The sequence below is a fragment of the Somniosus microcephalus genome, chromosome 11 (genome assembly GCF_052327205.1).
Source record: "Somniosus microcephalus isolate GS21.2 chromosome 11, FLI_Smic_1.0, whole genome shotgun sequence".
NCBI lineage: Eukaryota > Metazoa > Chordata > Chondrichthyes > Squaliformes > Somniosidae > Somniosus > Somniosus microcephalus.
In genome coordinates, this window is record NC_140997.1 from 185,462,019 (window position 1) to 185,483,776 (window position 21,758).

Here is a 21,758-nt window from a genome sequence, read left to right on the forward strand (position 1 = left end):
GGGTCATTTCTTGTTTCATTCTCGATCATCGAATTGGTTACTGGTAGACATTCTACTATGGATGAGTGGAACATCTCTACCGGGTCCATTGTAGCCGCCTCTTCTACTACCGGCAACGGTAGGCGCGATAACCCATCAGCATTTCCATGCTGTTTGGAGCTTTTGTATTCAATGTCATATTGGTGTGCCCCAAGTAACACGGACCACCTCTGTAACCTTTGCGCTGTCATAGTGGAAACGGCCTTGTTAGGGTTGAATATGGACACCAACGGCTGGTGGTCTGTCAGTAATGTGAACTTCTTGCCCTGCAGGTAATAATTGAATTTCTTTACTCCCCACACAAGGCTGAGGGGCCTCCCTGTCTATCTGAGCGTAATTTCGCTCCGCGGAGGTCAACGATCGGGACGCAAATGCGACTGGCCTTTCCGAGCCATTTGGTAACTTGTGTGAAAGTACTGCTCCAATTCCATAAGGGGAAGCATCACAAGCTAGACGAAGAGGTAACATTGGGTTGAAATGAGCCAACACTTCCTCAGAGGTAATCAACGCCTTGCTTCTGCGAAAGGCCTTTTTACAGTCCTCGCTCCACTTCCATGGCACTTCTTTCCGTAACAGAGCATTCAGCGGATGTAGCACCGTGGATAAATTTGGCAGAAACTTGTGATAATAATTAATCAACCCCAGAAACGATCTCAACTGTGAAACGTTTTCCGGAGCGGGGGCCTTCACGACAGCTTCTATCTTGTCAGGCGACTTGTGCAGCCCCTCTTGGTCAATGACATGACCGCAGTACGAGATCCGTTTCTGGAAGAACTCACATTTCTGGCGATTAACTCGAAGGCCATATTCCTTCAACCTGGTGAGCACCAGTTTCAAATTTGTGAGGTGTTCCTCCTCGTCTTCTCCCGTAATCAGGATATCGTCCAAGTAACACTGCGTGCTTGGAACACCTTGTAAGACCTGCTCCATTGCCCTCTGCCAAATTGCTGGAGCCGAAGCTACTCCAAAAACCAGTCTATTATAACGATACAAGCCTCTGTGCGTGTTGATTGTGAGATACTGGCGCGACTCTTCCTCGACTTCCATTTGTAAGTATGCCTGTGCCAGGTCTATCTTGGTGAAGTGTTGCCCGCCAGACAATGAAGCAAAGATATCCTCAATCCGCGGAAGCGGGTATTGTACCGTGTGAAGCACCGGATTAACTGTGATCTTGAAATCTCCGCAGATGCGGACCTTCCCCAGTCCCCCTGGCTTGTTACTTGATGAAGACTTCATGATGGGAACAATGGGCGTGGCCCACTCACTCCAGTCCACCTTAGACAGTACCCCTGAACGTTCAAGCTCTTCCAGTTCTGCCTCCACAGCAGGTCGTATCGCGTAAGGTACCGATCTGGCTTTGAAAAATTTTGGGCTTGCATGTTCTGCAATCTTGATTTTTGCTTTAATTCCTCTCAGTGTTCCCAGTCCTTGCTGGAATACCTCTTTAGCTTCGTCCAATATTCTGGACAACCGTTCCGGTTTGACCTCTTCCTTCCCGGAATCTACCGTCATTGTGTTTAGTGAATGCCAGTCTATCTTTATTTTCCTGATCCACTCCCGTCCCAGAAGTGGTGGACCTCCCTCGGCCAGCACATACAAGTCCATCCTTTGGTGATCTTTGTCTTTGTATCTCACCTTGACTTCTATCTTTCCGATGGGGTATACTTTGTGCCCCGTGTATGTCTGCAATACTATCTCCGTATCCCGTAGGGGAATATGTTTGAATAACTTTTTGTAATCATGCTTATTCATGACCATCAACGCCGATCCGGTGTCCACTTCCATCTTCACTTGGACTTTTGCAATCTGTAGTGTGATCCAGATAGTTTGTCGGTCAGCTTCTTTACTCACATTATGAATCCTCAGACTACCCAGTGCCTTGCTGTTGGAGTCTGAGTCCGAATTCTGTTCATCTGGACTCTTCCCAGTCACCTCATGTACCTTTCTGTACTTCTTCTGCGGTGACTTATTATTGTTGTTCTTCTTTCCTGACCGGCATACCTTAGCTATGTGGCCAAGCTTGCCACATTTCCTACAGTCCTGGTTTTTAACCCAGCATTGGTTCTGGTCGTGTGTTGCCTTCCCACAACGAGAACATTTAGTTGTACCCGAAGTCATTTGATCCACACTGAGTTCCGCTGCATTTCCGCCATGCCTCTCGCTGCGGTTTCGTGCGATGCTGCAATAAGGACAGCCTTATCAAGTGTAAGATCGTTCTCTTCGAGTAGTCGTATTTGCGTTCCTTCCTTCGACAATCCACACACGAACTTGTCTCGCAATGCCTCTGTCAGATTTCCTCTAAACTGGCAGTATTTCGCTAGTCTACGCAGCTCGACCAAGTACTCCGCGTTGCTTTCCTCTTTTCGTTGCGTTCTCCCGTAAAATTTAGATCGTTCCGCTAACATCAGCGGTGCGGGGTTAAAATGATCCTTCAGGACAGCAATAATATTATCGAAAGACTGATCCGCCGGTTTAGCTGGTGATAGAAGATGCTTCAATAACCCGTATGTCCTCGCACCCATTGAGTTTAATAAGGTTAGAGCTTTTTCATAATTTGCTATCTTATTAGCCGTACAATATATCTCGATGCGTTCTACATACGTGGGCCAATCTTCCACCTCGGCATCGAAACCGTTGCTGTTACTATGCTTAGGCATCTTCACACTCTTCCTGAGAAACAACAACAATATTCTTTAACTTTTTTTTTCCAGATGGCGGTTTCCCGCGCTTATCTTCTTTCCCCGCCCACTTTAAAAATGGCGGTTCCCGCTTCTGTCTTCTTCCCCGCCTACTGGCGGCTTCCCACGTTTCTTCCCCTGGCAGGAGGGGTAAGCTTCCCTCGGGCGACGGCCGCTGGCTTTCGGGTTTGCAGCCTGCGCGTCGGCTTCAGCGCGTTCCCTTCTCTCGGCAGGGCAGCCGGTGCTGGGTACAACCCGTTGGCGGCGAACAGTTTCAGCCGCTGGGCTGGATCTCGCTCAGCCTTCCTCGCTCGGGCTCTGTCTCTCCCGCTCGCTCGGGCTCCCAATCGCGCCTCCAGCCCTCTCGCAGTCCGGTGCTTCCCTCCCCGGCTGCGGCTACGTTCTCCGCGGTTTATTTATTTTATATCGTCCCACGCCTTATGATCCGGTCGCAGCGCTTCGTGGCCTCAATCACTGTCTGGCCTTTTTCACCCCAATCGCGCCTCCCAGCTTCTCGCAGTCCGGTGCTTTCCTCCCCGGCTGCGGCTGAGTTCTCCGTGGCTTATTTATTTTTATATCTTCCCACGCCTTACGATCCCGGTCACAGTGCCTCGTGGTCGCAGTAGTTGTCCGGCCTTTTTCGCCGTCGCGGTCTAGCCGTCTCACGACGCTCCCCAGCCCGCTTGTACCGCGGCTTCTGCTCCACGCTGCCCCAGTCTCAGCGCCTCTGGGCCCGACTTCTGTCCGGCTCCTTTCCCCCTCGACCGTGGTCGAGTGCACCGCCCTTATCCTCCGTTTATTTGTTTCTATTTTCCCTTTACTCACAGTCACCGTGGCCGACTTGCTTCTCGTGTTGATCGGCTCACTCACCACCGTGGCAGAAGGGACAATCCGTGCCTGTTGCTGATGGAAGACTTCGTGTTTGAAATCTTCCTCCGTTCTTGGTCTGCAGACTCGAGTTTTCTCTCAGCAAAACGACGAGGGCGGGTGCCTCTTTTCGACGCTCGTTTACTTCTTCAGAAGTATTGTTGCCGCAGGGTAAGATCAAACTCGTCGCCACTGTAAAGTCTGTGGGTTGTATAGCGAAGTAATACACAGACTACAAGAGTAACTTAAACAGGACTTTACTATTCGAAGGTCAGGGCGAATCTGCCCAATAAATCCTGACACAGCCCTTATATACTGATGTGGTCACCGTCGGTATTACAGTATACAGCAGCCAAGATAAAGTAGTGCCACACCTAAAATAGTTCTCTTAAAGGTGAACGGTTACATACAATAGTTCTCTTAAAGGTAGAACAGTTACATACACTACAAGACCTACGATCTCCCCTGCCCCAATTCCCCAAAACACTCCTTTCCTCCTTCTTTGTCTTGGGGTCCATTTTTGTCGGATTATACCTCTGAAGCACTGTGTGACATTTTGCTGTGTTAAAGATGCTATATAAATGGAAGCTGTTATTTATTTGTGGTTGGATGGTATTGTAGGGAAAGGCTGAAGGCTGCATATTATGGGTAGGAGTTGTGGAGGAAAATATGACCCTTAACAGCTGGCTCCCTTACCTTCCCCTCCTCAGTCATTGATGCTTTCCCCGCCTCATCAGTCATCATGTCCTCTACTCCCTCACCTTCCATCTATCTCTTTTTCTTCAAACTATCCATTCAACCCCTGTATCCTGCCCTCCCCCTTGCTCCACTGTCACTCACTTCACCCTTAACCGTCCAGCCACTCCTCGTGCTCCCACTGTACCAAGAGTGGATAATGCAAGGCGAGCCCTCCCCCCCTCAACAATTTTCTCCTTCGCTCCTCTGCACCTCTACCCTGTCCTATCCTCCCTTTTATATCTGTTTCTTCAGAGACTTTATTTGCTTTCAAAATTCAACTTGTTTTTTTCAAAGAAATCAAATTAGAATGAGGAAATGAACAGCTGATTCCCTTTTTCTCTCTCCCCTTTTCTCTCTCCATTTTTCTCTGTCACACACACACACACACACACACACACACACACACACACACACACACACACAAGTGATTAGAATTGAGCTTTTCTAACCGTCAACAAAACACAGGTGAGATCATCAGCTGGCTTCAATTTTTTTTGGAAAATGTAAATAACCTTGACATGAAGTTTCTCACTCATTCACACTCACTGCTGATCATCCACTGAGGGCACTTGAGATGTCCTTCGAGGGTCTGGTTACAGTCTGGGCCAGCTAGCTGCCTGGCACCAACATAGGCACTGGTTGAGGGGCTAGTGGGGTTGCAGGCATGCTGCAACCCCACTAGCCCCTAGTGAGGCCTCTTCAATGGCCCCTCTGCCACTCACATGGGCTGCACCTCTGCATTCCCACTGCTCTGCGCAAGAAGAGTGCAGGAGCGATGTGATGGTTTGGAAGTCCCTATCCATGTTTTTCAAGCGGAGGATATGTTAAACCCAGAACCACAATGAAAGCAGTCTTAGTTCCCATTAAAGATGCCAGCGCTAACACCAAAAGTGAGGGCTCCACTGCAGTGTGCATAGAGGTGACCATATGCTCCATTGTGACCATACCCTTTAAGATAGCCTCACACAATTTGGGAGGTGGACTCCGCCATACTGTCTGACATGATGCACAGGCTCGTTGGCAGGCAGTCCAATGCATTGAGAAGTTGGTGGTATACAGCCACTCTTCATTCCACTGGAAAGAGTAGCTCTCTCCTCGTCACCTCTTCCATGAGGACATCTAGAGCAGTGTCTAAAAATTGGAGTGCCCTTGTAGAACTTCTTCTAGCCACCATCTTCTCTTTACAGCAATGAATCAGAGCTCTGATTCAAAACAGCCAAAGTGGACCTTCCATTTAGGGAGTGCAGGCTGCCTTTAAATGGTATCATTGACCCCGCTTTCCTGCCGCTGCCAATCGGTGAGCTTCCAATAAACGCCAAGAGTAGTGCTGACAGCTCGCCAATCGTCAAATCAGGCACGAGCACCAATTTTACTCTTGCCACTCGCTGACCTCGTCGGGTGTGCGAATGGGACACTGGCCATTTTGAGCACAAGTGGAATTTCCCCCTCCGAGTCCTGTTTCTCAAGGATAGTTATCCATACAAAGACAAAGCTTCCTTACTTTAGTTCTTCCAAATACTTTGGCCCCTATTTTAGGTGGTTTGGTGTTGAGGTGAGTTGCTCATCCGCTGCTGCAGAAATCAGGCCCGGGATATTTTAACTCCTGGACCTCATTAACAAGCTGCCGGTCGACCCACCTGGCTTGGAAATGGCTGCCGGCATCTGGAAAATCAGGTGGACCATGGCTGCCCTCCAGCACTCAGATAAGTGTGGGGAAAGGGGTCCAAGGAGTGTCTTACAGGAGGGAAGGGGCAGTGTGAGACTCGGAGACGCACCCTCATCATCCTGGCAGCACAAAGGAAAGTAACAAACTTACTGTTTTGGGCTTCTTCATTTCCCGGCAAGTCCCAACTCTTTTTCTGCCTGGCGGGAAATCCACAGCCGCTTCCCCGCTTAGACCTGACTTTAAGATTGCGAGAGGACGTTATCGGACCTCGATTTAAAAAAAAAAAAAAGGACCCCTCCGGCTTTGTGTGGGATCCATGCGGACGGTGTGATCTCGGGGCGGGTAATTAACCTGGTCGATTTTTAGCTGCCCACCCATCTGGTTTCCGCATGGACAGCATTCTTTTTGCAAGTTTTAAATAAGCAGGGCACCTACTGTACAAGAACCAACTTGCCAATGATGTGGGGTGGTGGGCACCTGAGATGTGTAGCGACACTCTGCTCACTGAGCCCGTGCAAGTGAGATGCTCTCCCACTTAACCCACATATTCTCGCCAAGTCAACGTTGGAAATTTCAATCTCCATGCAAGAGGTGTGGATATTGTTGGATCCGTGGTTCAGTGGATATGCTGTTATTAAATAATCACACGGATACTGTACATTAACAATAAACAGGTCTTTACTGGAGGAGGGTAGTCTCAAGACTGGGGGTACAGAGGCATGCGCAAAGCTTATATACAGGTGTGGTCACTGCCGGTACTACAGTATACAGGAGCTGTAAAAGTAGTTCTGACTTAAAGGCACATACACTACAATTCCTCCCCTTTTAGATTAGTAGTACCCCTAATATTCAAATAATAATTAACATTTCAACATGTACATTAAACAACAAAAGTCCATTTATAGATTCAGTCTTTGGGGCGGCTTCCTGACCCTTTCGGGATAGTGCCTTTCCGGAAGTTCTTGTTCTTGGTGCAGAGGCGATTCTGACCCCTTTTCATCGGGTAGTTCATCGGGTTCCACTGCTACTGGGTCTGAAGTAGATGCTACCGGTATGTCGGGTTCATTCCCAGGTACTCGAGACATGGGGTTGACGCATTCCTGTGATGCTAAGATCTGATCGACGTGGCATCTCACAATGTTCTCCCCGACATCCACTGTGTACATTAATGGCCCCTGCCTTGTACATATCGTTCCGGGTTGCCATTTCTCTGTTCGATAGTCACGGGCCAAGACTGGTTGCCCTACATTGAAGCTCCTTGTCGGCTTCTCATTGATGTGCTGGAATTGTTTGTCCTCAACATTACTTCGCACATTTGGTCTGAGCAAGTCCAGACGAGATCTCAACCTTCGGTTAAAGAACATCATGGCCGGGGTCTGGTTGGTAACTGCATGTGTCGCGTTTCGGTAGGCTAAGAAGAAATTGTCCATCTTATGCTGTAGTGGAATTTCATCGTCTCACATGGCCTTTATCGCCTTCTTAAAGGTTTGTACGAACCTCTCAGCCAATCCATTGGTGGCTGGATGATACGGGGCGGATGTGTAATGCCTTACCCCATTCCTTCTCATAAATTTTTGGAACTCGTCGGACACAAACTGTGGTCCATTATCAGAGCAAATCTGCTCTGGCAAACCGTTTCTGGCAAATATGGTCCGTAGGACTGCAATCGTTTTCTCTGTAGTGGTTGAAGACATTTTTATCACCTCAGGCCACTTTGAATGAGCATCCACTGCTATTAAGAACACTTGAGTCCATGAATGGACCAGCGAAATCAATATGCGCCCGTTGCCATGGAGAGGAGGGCCACTCCCATGGGTGTAGAGGGGCATGTGGTGGTGCATTTTGGACCTTCTGGCATCCTAAGCAGCTCTTAGTTAGGTCTTCGATTTGTTGATCGATTCCCGGCCACCACACAAGCCCTAGCAAGGCTTTTCATTTTCACTCCCCCCAGATGACCTTCATGTAGCTCATTTAGCACTCTCCCTTAACTTGGGTGGAATCACCACTCTGGATCCACACATCACTGTCCCCTGGCATACTGACAGCTGTTCTCTTCTGGATGAGAATGCTGGCAACAGTGAGTCGCCATGTGTTGGCCATCCCCTCACCGTCAATTCATATACCCGCGACAGCGTCGGATCATTGCGGGTCTCCTTCTCTATATCCGCGTTTGTTACTGGCAATTGTTCAATTATTGATGAATAAAATATCTCGATAGGGTCCACTGCTGGTGCTTCCTCCACAGTAGGCAGTGGCAGGCGCGATAGCCCATCAGCGTTCCCATGCTGTTTCGTGCCTTTATATTCTATTTCATATTGATTCGCCCCGAGAAACAGGAACCATCTTTGTAACCGCTGTACAGTCATCACTGGAACGCCCTTCTTAGGATTAAAGATGGAGACAAGTGGTTGGTGGTCAGTCAGCAAGGTGAACTTCTGCCCATGCAGATAGTGGTTGAATTTTTTACTCCCCATACTAGGCTGACGGCCTCCCTGTCAATCTGGGCGTAGTTGCACTCGGCTGAGGTTAGTGACCGAGACGCAAAGGCTACTGGCCTCCAACCCGTCTGGGAATTTGTGCGACAGCACCGCTCCAATACCATAGGGTGATGCATCACATGCCAAACGAATTGGTAGTGCTGGGTTGAAATGGGCCAACACCTCTTTTGATGTGATCAATTCTTTACACTTCTGGAAAGCTCGTCTACGTTCGTCATCCCACTTCGATGGTACCCCTGTTTGCAGTAGGGTGTTCAGTGGGTGTAATACCGTAGACAAATTTGGTAAGAACTTGTGGTAGCAGTTTAACAGCCCAAGGAACGACCTTAATTGTGACACATTTTCCGGTGCTGGAGTCTTGACTACTGCCTCAATCTTGTCAGGGGACTTATGTAACCCCTCTTCATCGATGACGTGGCCACAATACGAGATCTGTTTCTGGAAAAACTCGCACTTGTGGCGATTAGCTCGTAGCCCATACTCCTTTTAATCTGGTGAGCACCTTCTCCAAGTTGGCGAGGTGATCACCATCATTTTCGCCCGTGACCAAGATGTCGTCCAAATAACACTGGGTCCCTGGAATCCCTTGCAGGACCTGATCCATCGCCCTTTGCCAGATAGCCAGAGCCGAGGTTACTCCAAACACCAGCCGGTTGTATTGATAGAGACCTTTGAGTGTTGATCATAAGGTATTGTTTCGAAGCTGCTTCTACCTCCATTTGCAAGTATGCCTGGGCTAGATCAATTTTGGTGAAGCGTTTACCTCCAGATAGCGAGGCGAAAATATCCTCAATTCGTGGAAGCGGATATTGCACCATGTGAAGGACTGGGTTCACTGTCACCTTAAAATCCCCACAGATGCGGACCTTCTTTGGTTCCCCAGGCGTATTACTCAACGACCTCTTCATTACAGGAACGATGGGTGTAGCCCACTCGCTCCAGTCCACTTTGGACAGTACTCCTGAACGTTCCAACCCTTCCAGCTCTGCTTCAACAGCTGGTCTGATCGCATAAGGCACTGGTCTGGCCTTCAGAAACTTTGGGCTTGCATTTTCCTCTATTTTAATCGTTGCTGTTATTCCTTTTAGTGTTCCTAATCCCTCCTGGAACACTTCTTTTGTGTCAGTTAGCATTTTTGACAGTCGTCCAGGTGTGACGTCATCATCCTTTTTGGCCTCAACCTTCAGTGCCTGTATGGAATGCCAATCTAATTGTGTCTTCCGGATCCATTCACGTCCTAGCAGTGGTGGTCCTCCATCTGGCAATACATATATATCCATTTTAGGTATTTCCTGGCCTTTATATGTCACTTTCACCCTTATTTTTCCTTTGGGGTAGACTTTTTGCCCCGTATACGTCTTCAAGACAATCTCTGTAGCTTTCAAGGGTATGTGTGAAAATAGCCGCTTGTAGTCTCTTTGATTTGTGACTGTTAGAGCTGACCCTGTGTCCAATTCCATTTTTACCTGGACTCTGTCTATCTTGCGTGTAACCCAGATAGTCTGGTGATCCTCCATTTCTGTTACCTTATGTAGTTTCAGACAACCCAGCTCCTTGCTTCCAGAGTCTGTGTCACTTTTCTGTTCGTCTGAACCACTGTCCATCACCTGGTGTACCTTTTTGTACTTCTCCTGTGGAGATTTCTTACTGTTGGTTTTCTTCCCAGACCTGCAGACTCTTGCTATGTGTCCTGCTTTCCCACACTGTCTGCACACTTGGTCCTTGAACCAACAATCTTTCTGGTCATGTGTTGTTCTGCCGCAGCGATAGCACTTCCCTGTTCCATAGGACATTTCATTGGTGCCATATTCTTGTGGTCTCCATTGTATCTCCGTTGTTGCGGCTGCTTCGTGTGATACTGCCATACTGAAAGCTTTGTCCAGCGTAAGGTCCTTTTCTGATAGAAGCCGTTTCTGGGTTCCTTCACTTTGTAGCCCACACACAAACTTGTCCCTTAACGTGTCTGCTAGTCCCGCTCCAAACTGGCAGTGTTTCGATAGCTTACGCAGTTCCGTTAGGTACTCAGCATTGCTTTCGTCTTTGTGTTGGTTCCTTTTATGGAACTTAAATCGTTCTGCTATCAGCAGTGGTGTGGGGTTTAATTGGTCCTGTAGGATTTCTACTATGCTTTCAAAATTCTTGTTTACCGGCTTCTCTGGGGTTATTAGATTTCGCAGTAACCCATAAGTTTTTGCACCCAAGGAATTTAACAGAACCAGTGCTTTATTAGCATCTGGCACTTCATTCGCCCTGCAGTACACCTCAATACGTTCCACATATGTCGCCCAATCTTCGACTTCATTGTCGAACGTAGAGATACTGCCACTCTTCGAAATCCTTGGGTGTGAGTTAACTGTCAAAAATGGCGCCTCCCGCGCTTCCCCTTCTTCTCCGCTGGCACAAAATGGCGTCTCCCGCGCTTTCCTTCCTTCCCGCGCTCGCCCTTCTTCTCCGCTGCGGCTTCTAAAAATGGCGTCTCCCGCGCTCTTCCTTCTTCTCCGCGGCTCAATGGCGTCTCCCGCGCTCCCCTTTCTTCGCCCCGCGGACCCTGTTCAGCCCGTGAGCCCTGGCTGTGCTCTGCGCGTTCTTCTTTTTATATTTTTCGACGCCGCTCAGTCCAGAACCCAGCTGTTTCTTTACCCTCTCTCTCTCCGGTTTGTTTTCTTTTTCTCGACGCCGCTCGATGTTCAACCCCCGGCTGCGCCCTGCACTCTTCACCCTCTGTCTTACCCCGTCGACGCTGCTCGGCTTTCTCTCCGCCGTCGGTCAGCCCCAGCCGCCGCTGCTCGGGAAGGGTCTGCGTTGGACCTGTCGTCGGTCTCTTGCTGCTCGTTGTGGCTGGGGAACCAAGCCCGGCTCACCACAGCCTCCCCTGCGAAGTTCAATCTCTGCCTGACTGCTGGGCGGTTGCTCGTGGTCGACGCCCGTGTTCCTGGCCTCGACTTTTTTTTTTATGTTGCAGGTAGATTCGAATCGACACTCGTCACCACTGTTGGATCCGTGGTTCAGTGGATATGCTGTTATTAAATAATCACACGGATACTGTACATTAACAATAAACAGGTCTTTACTGGAGGAGGGTAGTCTCAAGACTGTGGGTACAGAGGCATGCGCAAAGCTTATATACCGGTGTGGTCACTGCCGGTACTACAGTATACAGGAGCTGTAAAAGTAGTTCTGACTTAAAGGCACATACACTACAGATATTAACACCCAGATTTTAACTTAACCTGCCCAGCGCAATGAGGCAGACACGGGTCTGATGCCAGTTTGACGTTTCATTGACCAGGCAGGTTAAGTTCAAATTACCGCCAAGTGTCTGTGTGGAAGATCTTTGAAGAAATAGATGTAAATATAACGGAACAACATTCTATTTCTTAATACATTTTTTGACTGATCAAACATTTTATTCTCTTTCTTTTAAACAGTATGTAGAAGCTGACTTAATTTGTGTGGCTTCCAGATTATGAAGGTTGCAATACCTGTTCTTTTTATAAAAAAAAAGTGATGCAAAGACATTGCACTTGAAAATAATAGTCAAAATTATTCTTTGCACAGTGATCTAATAATTATATACTCCTACAGTAGCTTTAGTACAGTATGCCTCTGCCCTTTGCAAGGAGAGTGGGTTACATTTTCTGTATTAAGCAACAGCAAAAAATCCTCCTAAAATGGAACCATATGGAAAGTTACTGATAGTTCATCTCCTCTTCATGGTATTGTATTTAGGTTGTAGTAGATCAGCAAAAATGCAGGAACTGCATTCATCTGCTGTGGAAATAAAAATATGCCTGTTAGCAATATTGCATGCAGGATGTATTACAACAATTAAAACCATATGTGAAGAACTGATCACTTTGAATTCAGGGCTACTAAATTATGTACAGCTGTCAGGATTAAAGGTACTCACTGTATAAATTTTATGAACTTTTTTAATATTTAAAAAAAAGTTAAAAATAAGCAGTACTAATGGGATTGAAACACAGAAAAGAAATACCACAACAGTTCTAACCCTTATTTTGGGAACTCACATAGCAAAGACTATAAGTGATCTTTGTGCCGTTCATGGTTGATTTATGCAGAGCAGGACCTTTCCCAGCAATAACCCCCTCTAAAGCTGAAGGAATCTAATTCTCTAATAACTCAGTTCTGGTTGGAGCAGTGGGTTTGGCTTAAGCTGATGACTTTTGCCAATAGGCTGGAGGTTAGCTGGGTGTCTCGACAAGCTGGAAGGGAGCCTGAGAGCTCCCTACCAAGTAACCTGACTGGCATTCTTTATTACGCAGCCCTTGAATAGCAAAGCCACTCCAAATGGCAGTTCCACAGTCTGTGTGAGAATGCTTCTCCACCTCTTGCTGAGTACCCCACAGGGCCTCGACAAGCAGATTCTATTTAAGGTAGAAGCCAGACCTTTCTCATTAAAAGGACATTGAAAACACTTCTCTGTTTCTGCTACAGTGGTTATTACATAGGCACAGAAATAATTCTGGTAAAGGTAAGTGTTTCACTTTTTTTTAAATTTTAGGTCCTGTGTATAGGGAATGGTTTTACAGTGTTGCCTCAAATGTTGAATTTTTGCAACTATAATACTAAGAGTTTTTCTGAAGCTGCTTGATCCTGAGTTAGTGTGGTGCTGCAGAATGTAAAGTGGAAGTTTTTTTTAATCCTTTCCATTAAGATGTAATCTATCTTGCTTTTTAATCTTGCTGCTTCTGCTTGTCTTTTAGTATATTAAATTACTGCAGCTACAGAGTTGTATAATGGCAATTTTATCATCACTTGCAGTGGGCCTGTGTGACTAATTGGATCGCGCCATGGAAGCTGATTGGCTTTTTATTAATTTTCAGTGTTATTGCAAATATTACTGTATATGTTAATTAGAAGTAGTTGTGTGCATATTCATCTCCGAGCTGGTTAAAAAAAAATGAGCAGATTTGATAAGCATATGTGTGGCATTCCAGACACAACTAACCTTTTTCTTTTTTGGGTCAACATGGGTCTCCAACGGGAAGCTGAATCTGTGGGAGTCTGAGGTTTATTTAAGCTTCTGAGCAGAGCTGTGTGTGTCATTTCAGCTGTTGTTAGGATTTAAGAGGAATGACAGAATGCAAATGGTGAACCTTCTGACACCTGGTATTGCAGTAGGTTTAAATTTTCCTAAGTCAGTTTCACAAAATATCCTGTATATTCTGGTCACCTTTTTTAACTATTTAATCTCTGCAATTTTCTAATTTTATAATAAATGTTGCACGAGCGGTGTCAGCAGGGTTAAACTTTTAGAAAGGTAACATTGGAGAGGGCAGAAACATTAGCACTGTTATCGGCATTTTTATTTGTTCTGTAAAATGAACTACAGTAATTAAAAGTGCTTTAATAATTTTAACATTAGTCTATCTTCATTGGATTTAATTTGATCCTTTTGTTAGTATTTATCAGTGTGGCTTGTTTGCAGAAAGCAAAGTTGTCTGCTTGTTCTGTCCGAATGTCTGGAAGAGTTAGGAAATATACTATTGGCCTCTTGTATTCAATATAATAACGAGTATGTTTTCTGCAGTAGATTTGCTGCATAGAAATGCTTTAAAATCTCTCAAACCCTGAACAAGAATTGTGAAAATGGCAGTGGTTCACATTCAGAGAATAGATTGTTGATGAATATGTACTTGAGAATAAGCTTACAAGGACACAGACAGTAATACATTTTGCTTCTGGATTATTTGGTCAATGATCTTTATGCTTTTAGAAATGTAACATTAAAAAAGCGAATGAACAGCTTTTCAGCAAAGTTTGTATCTTGTTTATTCAAGGCTGCATGCGGTGTTGCATTGCCATGGATTTTTAGGTTGTTCAGGAAACCAGCATCATTCAGGCTTGCTTATGCGGCCCAACTGTTAAAAGGAAACCAACAACAACAAAAAATAATGTGGTTTCATTTTAGCAGCTAATAACGATTGTATTTGTACTGGGTTTGATTAATCCGAGTAGTGCTGCAACGTGACTTGTTTTGCCTTCAGCCATCGTCTGCTGCAACATCTGAGTTCAACCAAGTGCTGTGACTTCAGATATATGATAATGCTGTTGGTCCCAACAGTAATTTAACTCTTGAAGATCTGAAAGGCTTGCTACTTACTTCTCTGTGGTTTGAAAGGGGATAGTATGACAAAAATAATTGGCTGGTAATCTGAAATGGTTTTGCATCTAGTGAAAGGTAAAATATTTTGGTGTGTGCGCTATTCCTTTCAACAATGCAAAACATTTTTGTAATGCTCAGTTACTGATAATTAACTTGCATGCCTTAAGGCCAGGGTTCTGTTTTTCTGATTATGGGCTCAAAAGACACATGTCCTTGAAGCATACAAGTGAGAACAGAGTGCATGAGATGCACCGCTGTAAGATTTAGGACTCCTGAGACAATTAACTTCAATTTAGATAACGATAATTACATCCGAACTGTCTGTCTGTCTGTGTGTGTGTGTGTGTGTGTGTGTGTTTCTAATTACATTTTTCCTTTAAATTGTTGATCGGTGGATGTACAAAGATAGCATAATGGTGAAGATTTTTGTTAAATTTTCAGCAGTCCTTTAGCTGCACAATATCAATGAATCTGCAATGTAAAAGACCTGTTTGGATATATAGTCTGATATGGAAATGGTTACACAAATATGGATATTAAAGTTTTAACAAAAATAAAGGAACATGCTAACTGCTAAAAAGATTTATACTGAATGATATAAGTCCTTTCTTTCTGTTCTGTGAAGGACTATGAATAAAGATCTGAATTTTCAATTTGTAAAAGAAATTGAATATGTATTTGGCATAGTGCACTCCTAATTAGTGAATAATTAATGACTCCACTATTTCTGAAGTCTTTATCAACACTCACACCAAGTGTAAGTGATAGTATCTGAAAGGTGACTGTCGGTAAGTATTGTGTATAGTGCATCAAGCAATGTCTTACAAGCTGCTGTCTTTGCCCAATTGTGCTGAATGGTTGACTGGCGATTATAAGTTGGGTAAATTTGTAATTTTTTTGTTTCACATTTAGCTACTAATACAGCAGTTGTTTCAAAAAGAACATTTTGTTTTGCTTATGTTTGTTTTCAACTAATTATAATGGGGAAAAATAGTATTTGTTAGCTCTTTCTTTGGGAAATTAGTTTTTTTAAGTCTCCATTAAATCCCATGATTACAGCAAAAGCACAAATACCAAAAACAAAGGATAATTCCATAAAGTTTAGTTTAAAAAAAAGTTATATTCAAGCCATCTATAATCACAAATTATTGCTTTTATATTTAGCGCGTGTGTGTATATATATTTAAATATTGGTAGACTTAACTATGAGTCAGTCTGATTGGTTTATCTACAAGATAATGTGCTTACAAAAAGTACTTTCAATTTAACGGCAGGACCTCATCATCATCTTCTGGTACCAACCAGCCAGATTGACAAGTGAGGGAGAGATTGGGGCTTGGTGTGGGGGGGCGGGGGAGGAGAGAAAGTTTGGGGGTGGGGTGACGGCAGACGAGTTCAGCAATTGCAAGTAATCAGGGCTTGGTGGGGGCGGGTGGAGTTTGTATGCGATCACGTTAGCGAAGAGTGGCCGCGATCGACAGCAGGCCATGTTCGGTGAAAGGGAGGCCAAAGGCTTCCTTGATGGGCCGGGGGAGCACTCCCGCTCCTCGTGGCCTACAAGGAGATCTATAAATATTTGCTGCCAATTTTCCCGACCCTGGGAAACCCAGCCGGCAGCTATTAAAATTAAATTGGGCTTCCATTGCACTGTGGGAACCTGATTTAAATATGATAATGAAGCGATAATAAATATGATAATTCAGATTTCCAGCATCCGCAGTATTTTGCTATTGTGATAATGAAGTGTCCGCCTCTCCAAGACGGGACACGCACGCAAGCCACCGCTGTAAAATGGTGGCAGGCTTGTATGTGAGTTGGGGATGCGTTCCCCGATTTTTAGTTTTGAACCTCTCCCGCCCAGCGTTGGGGGAGGGGGTGGTTAATATCTGTGATATGATGATGCATCTCCAGTTGTCTTCATGAGCCAACCATTTCCCAATATCTCCAAGGCTATGTCTTCCAAAAGAATATCACCTAATTATGTACATGAATTTTGCAAAGCTGACATTTTTTTTGTCCCTGTTTAGGGAGTGCAGTTTCTGTGCAAACTTCTCTCTCTCTTGCATTTGGCATCAGGAGCCAATCATGTGTGTTCTGGGATCCAGTGTGTAATACAGTGACCCAGATTTGTAGACCCACATTTTGTGATTTATGAATTGGCTTCCAGAACAGCAAGTTCTTTAAACTATGGAGTGCAGCTGCAATTGGTTGCACTCTTGTGGCATAAAGGCATCTTTGGTTTAGTTGGCAGGTATGTGTGATACCACAGGGAAGTGAGGAAATACACGTCACTAAACTACAAGTACACAGAATATTCCTGCGATTAGAAGTGTAAATTGTTCTTGATAGACATGCATTTGCTATAAGTCTGATTCACATCTCTGATGCTCCCCCTTTGTTACACTGCTACCATCAATGGCAGTTCCAGCTTTCACCGTAGAACTGCACACAAATGAGCATGATGCTAATATGTGGAGTGAAGCCATGAACCACTTTGGAAGTTGGTTTTCCAAAGACGGCATCATTAGCCAACAGAAACGACCATCATTGAATGTTTTTTTTTTGGCTGCTGGACATCCTTTCCCAGGCATTGGGGAAGGTCCATGGCCATAAAATTGAAGTTATGAATATGATTTTTAAAACTACTGGTCTGTGCCAGGTGTAGTATAAAGGAAAGATTAATGCATATCACAAACAATGGAGTGCTTTGATACTCCCTATTATGAATTCTAAACAACCTCTTCCCTGATCCACAGGTGACCACCATTTTCAAAAACTCATAAAATAACAGCAGCCATCTTAGAGCCCAATACTTCTTGTTTCACAAGTGATTTATGGAGCTAGTATAAATTTCTAACTTGATGACGTTTGCAACAAGTTTTAATATCTTTTCAAATTTAGCTTGGCTGTCATACAAAAAGAGAAGCCATTCTTGCCACTTCAGTTCTGTACAGCAAACCATAATTATAGTGCTAGTGCTATGAAAGTGCCTGAATATGGCAGAAGAGTACTTATGTGCATCTCATGGGGAAATAATTGCTGGTATGCTGGCTGATGACGTGGCAACTGTGTAAATCTGATTTTCATTTCCACAGTTGGTAGACCACACAGTGTTATACACCTTTCACCACCCATTTTGGAATGTTGCCATTGGAACTTTTTGGAAGCTATCTGTCAATTACAGTAAAAAAAAAATCATTATATTGTACTTTGTAATGAGTTAATATGCTTGTTTCTTCTAAGGTTTTAGTTGACTCTTTATAGTCAATAGATTCTGTTTTCAGGAAATTGCAGCATTCAGTTCTGGCTGATGTGAAATCTGTGGCTGAAATTAGCTTTTGTTTTGTGCTGAAATATTTGAAAGATATTTTTATTTAAACTACTGAATTCATTGGTTTTCTGTGTCCTTAATTTATAGCATGCCACACAGCTATGAAACGATTGCATGAAAGAGAAATAGCAAGACAAAACCAAATATAGCTTTTACCAAGCTTTTAGAGGCATTTTGTTGCAACCTATACGTTTGTGCCAAAAAATTAATTTGTAGGAATGATGAAGCAGAAACCCTTTGCGGTGAATTGAATGTCATCGTCTTTACTATGTTTTAGAGAAAAAACTAAAAATACATCTTTATCAGTATTAAACAGATATTTGTAACACAAGGTAACGTTATTTTGTTCAGAAATCATGTCCATGTGTATTGACTGTTAAAGTTTTATTTGGATCAGTTTAAAAATGGACAGCCTTGAAGAAATGAGGTTGCTTTTATTATGTTTGAGTGATTTCTGACGTAAATAAAGTGGCCATTTTGTTTGGAGATGGGGGAAACTGCATGGAGCTAGCTGGCTTCATTAGGAATCTGTAACCAATACAAATTATAAATTTGCAGCAGTATAATTTTTAAATCTGTCAAATGTAGACAAAAATTGAGCTCATAAGATGTTGATTACACAGAAATACTAGCCATGTGAATGTCCTATTTATAAGCACTCATTTTAAAATATTATTGCTCATTCGTGTTAACAGCTATTCAAATACTTTTTAAAATAAAACAGCTGAATGATTATTGACAATAATAATAAAGGAACTCCCTTTAAAAGTCAATCTTATAGACCATAGCAGTTCTCCTCCCCCTAATGCAAAATACTCAGTGCAGTTAAATATACAGATTTATTTGTACCTAATTCTGTTTATGGTGCTTGTACTTATAAAATCCTGGAGGATGAATGACAAAGTGTAGAAAGAACTGTGCTTTGGTTGCTCTTACTTACCATTCAATAGGTGTACATTATATTGTAAGATTATCAGTATTTGTGTGAAGTAAATTTTCACTTTAATGAAAAAAATATCTTATTTGTCTTTCTCAGTGGCTTGACAAGTTTATCCAGTAAACAACTGAGCCATACAGACTAAGGAGTTCCATGGTTTATCCGTGGTCAGTGTTGATTTGGTGAGCTCAGCAGGGGGGAGGTTGCTAAAATTGGCCGCAGCACCGTTGGATTAGGGAAGGGAAAATTAGCCACAGTTTCTGCTCTTGATTGCTATGCAGCAACCCTGCTGGAAGTGTGTGTGTGGGTGTGCTGGGTTAGTCAGCATTGGGCTTAGCTGTGCTATTCCCTGCAATCAAATAGCCTGTGGTTACTGTTGAGCCTCACAACATGCACAACGGTCATTTGGATGAGGTACAGGAGGGTAACCAGTGCCCATGGAATCTCATGGAGAGGAGGGCAGAAAATTGTTTGGAGGAGAGCGAAAAGGCCAGAAACCCTTTAATAAATTGGTCCAACTGTAATATACATTGCAAGGCTTTGCATAAAAATGTCTTAATTGTACCAAGTTTTTGAATTATTCTAGTCAAAATAAGTGTACATTATGCTAATGTAATTTCTGTAAGAATATTTTTTTCTTCCACTCTCCTTTCAAATGTCTAATTTTGTGAGGCAGTAGTTTTAAGTGGTGAAGTGGTTACAGCAGAAAGAAAAAATGTTGCTTTCTGGTTTTGTAAGAATCACAGCACAGTAATTAGCAAGTCTGCCTTTCACACATAAGGCAAGTATGATGGTATGTTAATGGCCTTGTGGGGAGCCTGCTGAAAGGAAAATAGAGCCACAGATGCAAAGCAGAATGTTCCAAATCATTCTTAAATATATTTGGTGCAAAGGACTGCATCACCGATGATGCAGACATTGAGATCCAAACAAACGTTATGCAAATCCAAACCATTTAAAGCTAGCACAGCTAGAAGAAAAATAAGAGTATTGATAACGTGGTGGAATGCATTACTTCTTCTGCATTCATATTGTGTTCGAGCTTTGATAAAGCTGACATTGCAAGAATCTACAGTTACGGATTTTGCTAGCTTGCCATTCCCAAATGGCTATATCTCAGCCCGCAGAAATGGAGAAAAATAGGATGACTTATTGAGTAAGTGATTCAGTAATCATTCCAGCACTGTTTTCTGTCTCGTAGTCATACATTTGTTCCAGTCTTTGTGTTATTTAGAGTTTGTCCCTTTTTTTGGTGCTATGCTTTGACTGTACAATTTGACATTCTGATGAATAATGGCTTTAAGTGTTTAATTGTTTTTGCTTTTCATAATGAAGCAATGATGTCTGTATCAATCATGCAAGATAATTTTATTTTCTCATTTAGAACAAGAGTTACACTTTAGATTGTAGGTTATCTTTTCTTGTTTTTCCTTTTGAATTGTTTTAATATTTCAATTATATCAGTATTTAGTTATTCCATTCATTTTCTTTAGATGTATTTGGGGTCCATGGGTTAATTTTTTGCATTCGAGCTGTAGACCTAAAGTACTGTGTTCTTATTTTACCATTCTAGGTCACTTCCATTCTAGGTCACTTGCGTGTGCGAGTTATGGAGAATATTTTTTAAATTAAGCACAAGACAGAATTTACCATAAAATAAAATTAGCTCTGAAAATTCCATGCAGGAGCACTGAAATATTTTAATTACTAAATGGTGAAATCACCATGTTGTAGTGAAGACGACCATGTTGTTCACAGCACAGGTTAGTTGCAGAAACAATTTCCACATATGAGCATTGTTTCTTAGAAAATTTAGTATCAATTCTTAAGGTAGCCATGTGGAACTCTGAATTATGATGAGTTACAGCAACAGCTACACTGCTAATGTTTTGTACAATATATCCTTTGATTTATGCAGTCATTTTATATTATTTTAGGTGCCAGTTCACCTTTCAAAATGTATAGTTTCTTGTTATAGTGGCAAATAAACACTTCAGCACAATGCAGAAAGGGATTTGCTTAATCTACAAGTACGCAGGAAATGTTAAAGTAAGGAAATGGACAAGGGAATGACCTTGACGGGACTTTTCTTGGAGTAGTGCCAGGATGTATATGGTATCGTTCAAAAAGGCCTGCATTTCTGGAATACTTGGCAATGTACTTCTTTATGGTGTTCCTTGTTTTCACTGTTCATAATAGTTTGCTTTATATTCACTGTTTATTACCTGCCAGTATACAATGCCTCATGTGTCCTCGACTCAATTTTATAGTTTGCCAAATAAAGTCATTTAGGCCATGGGTAAATCTGACTATTAACTGAGTGTAGTGGCATCAATTTAAATTGAATTGAATTTCTTAGCACTTAACACTTAAAACTGTGATTTGCCATGGAACAGTATTACAGCCGAAATGGTTCTATTTCATTTAACAAATTAACACAATGAGTGCAAATATAAATTAAAATCATTATAGAGAAACCTTTTGTAGAATGTTAAATATAAATTAAGTTAGTATTGCAATTAAATGTAACCATATTGGTAAGTATGAATTGTTCTAACCAGTAATAGAATTAGACTTTAAAGTCGTCCACTCACTTTCAACTTTCCTGCAAATTTGAAGTTGCCTCACGGTCCTGGAGAAAGCAGTCTGATTGTTCTGTGCTGATGCATAATTCAGAACAGCTGTAAATTTGGTATAATCCACTCTTGCAGCTGTATTTTAAATGAGTTAAACACTCTTCATTAAAGAACAATTTTTTGTCTTTTTTTTACAAAAAGGGAATAGACATAGACGGTATTTAATCCAAACATCCAGACATTGATAGTTCAAAGGCGGAATCATGGCTGTTTTGTGAACTGGACAAAATAGCTCCAA

At 43.1% G+C, this 21,758-nt stretch overlaps 1 protein-coding gene across 2 annotated transcripts in view; it reads left to right on the plus strand.

The window, feature by feature from the left end:
* prickle2b (prickle homolog 2b) overlaps positions 1-21,758 on the plus strand; it is a 273,503-nt gene that overhangs the window by 148,430 nt on the left and 103,315 nt on the right. The window contains exon 1 of one of the 2 annotated variants that reach the window (XM_086001495.1): positions 12,790-12,981. The exons of the other annotated variant lie outside the window; for it this stretch is intronic. The gene's annotated coding sequence lies outside the window, so the exon portion shown is untranslated. Of the gene's footprint in view, positions 1-12,789; positions 12,982-21,758 lie in introns of those variants that run through there. 2 annotated transcript variants of the gene reach the window in all.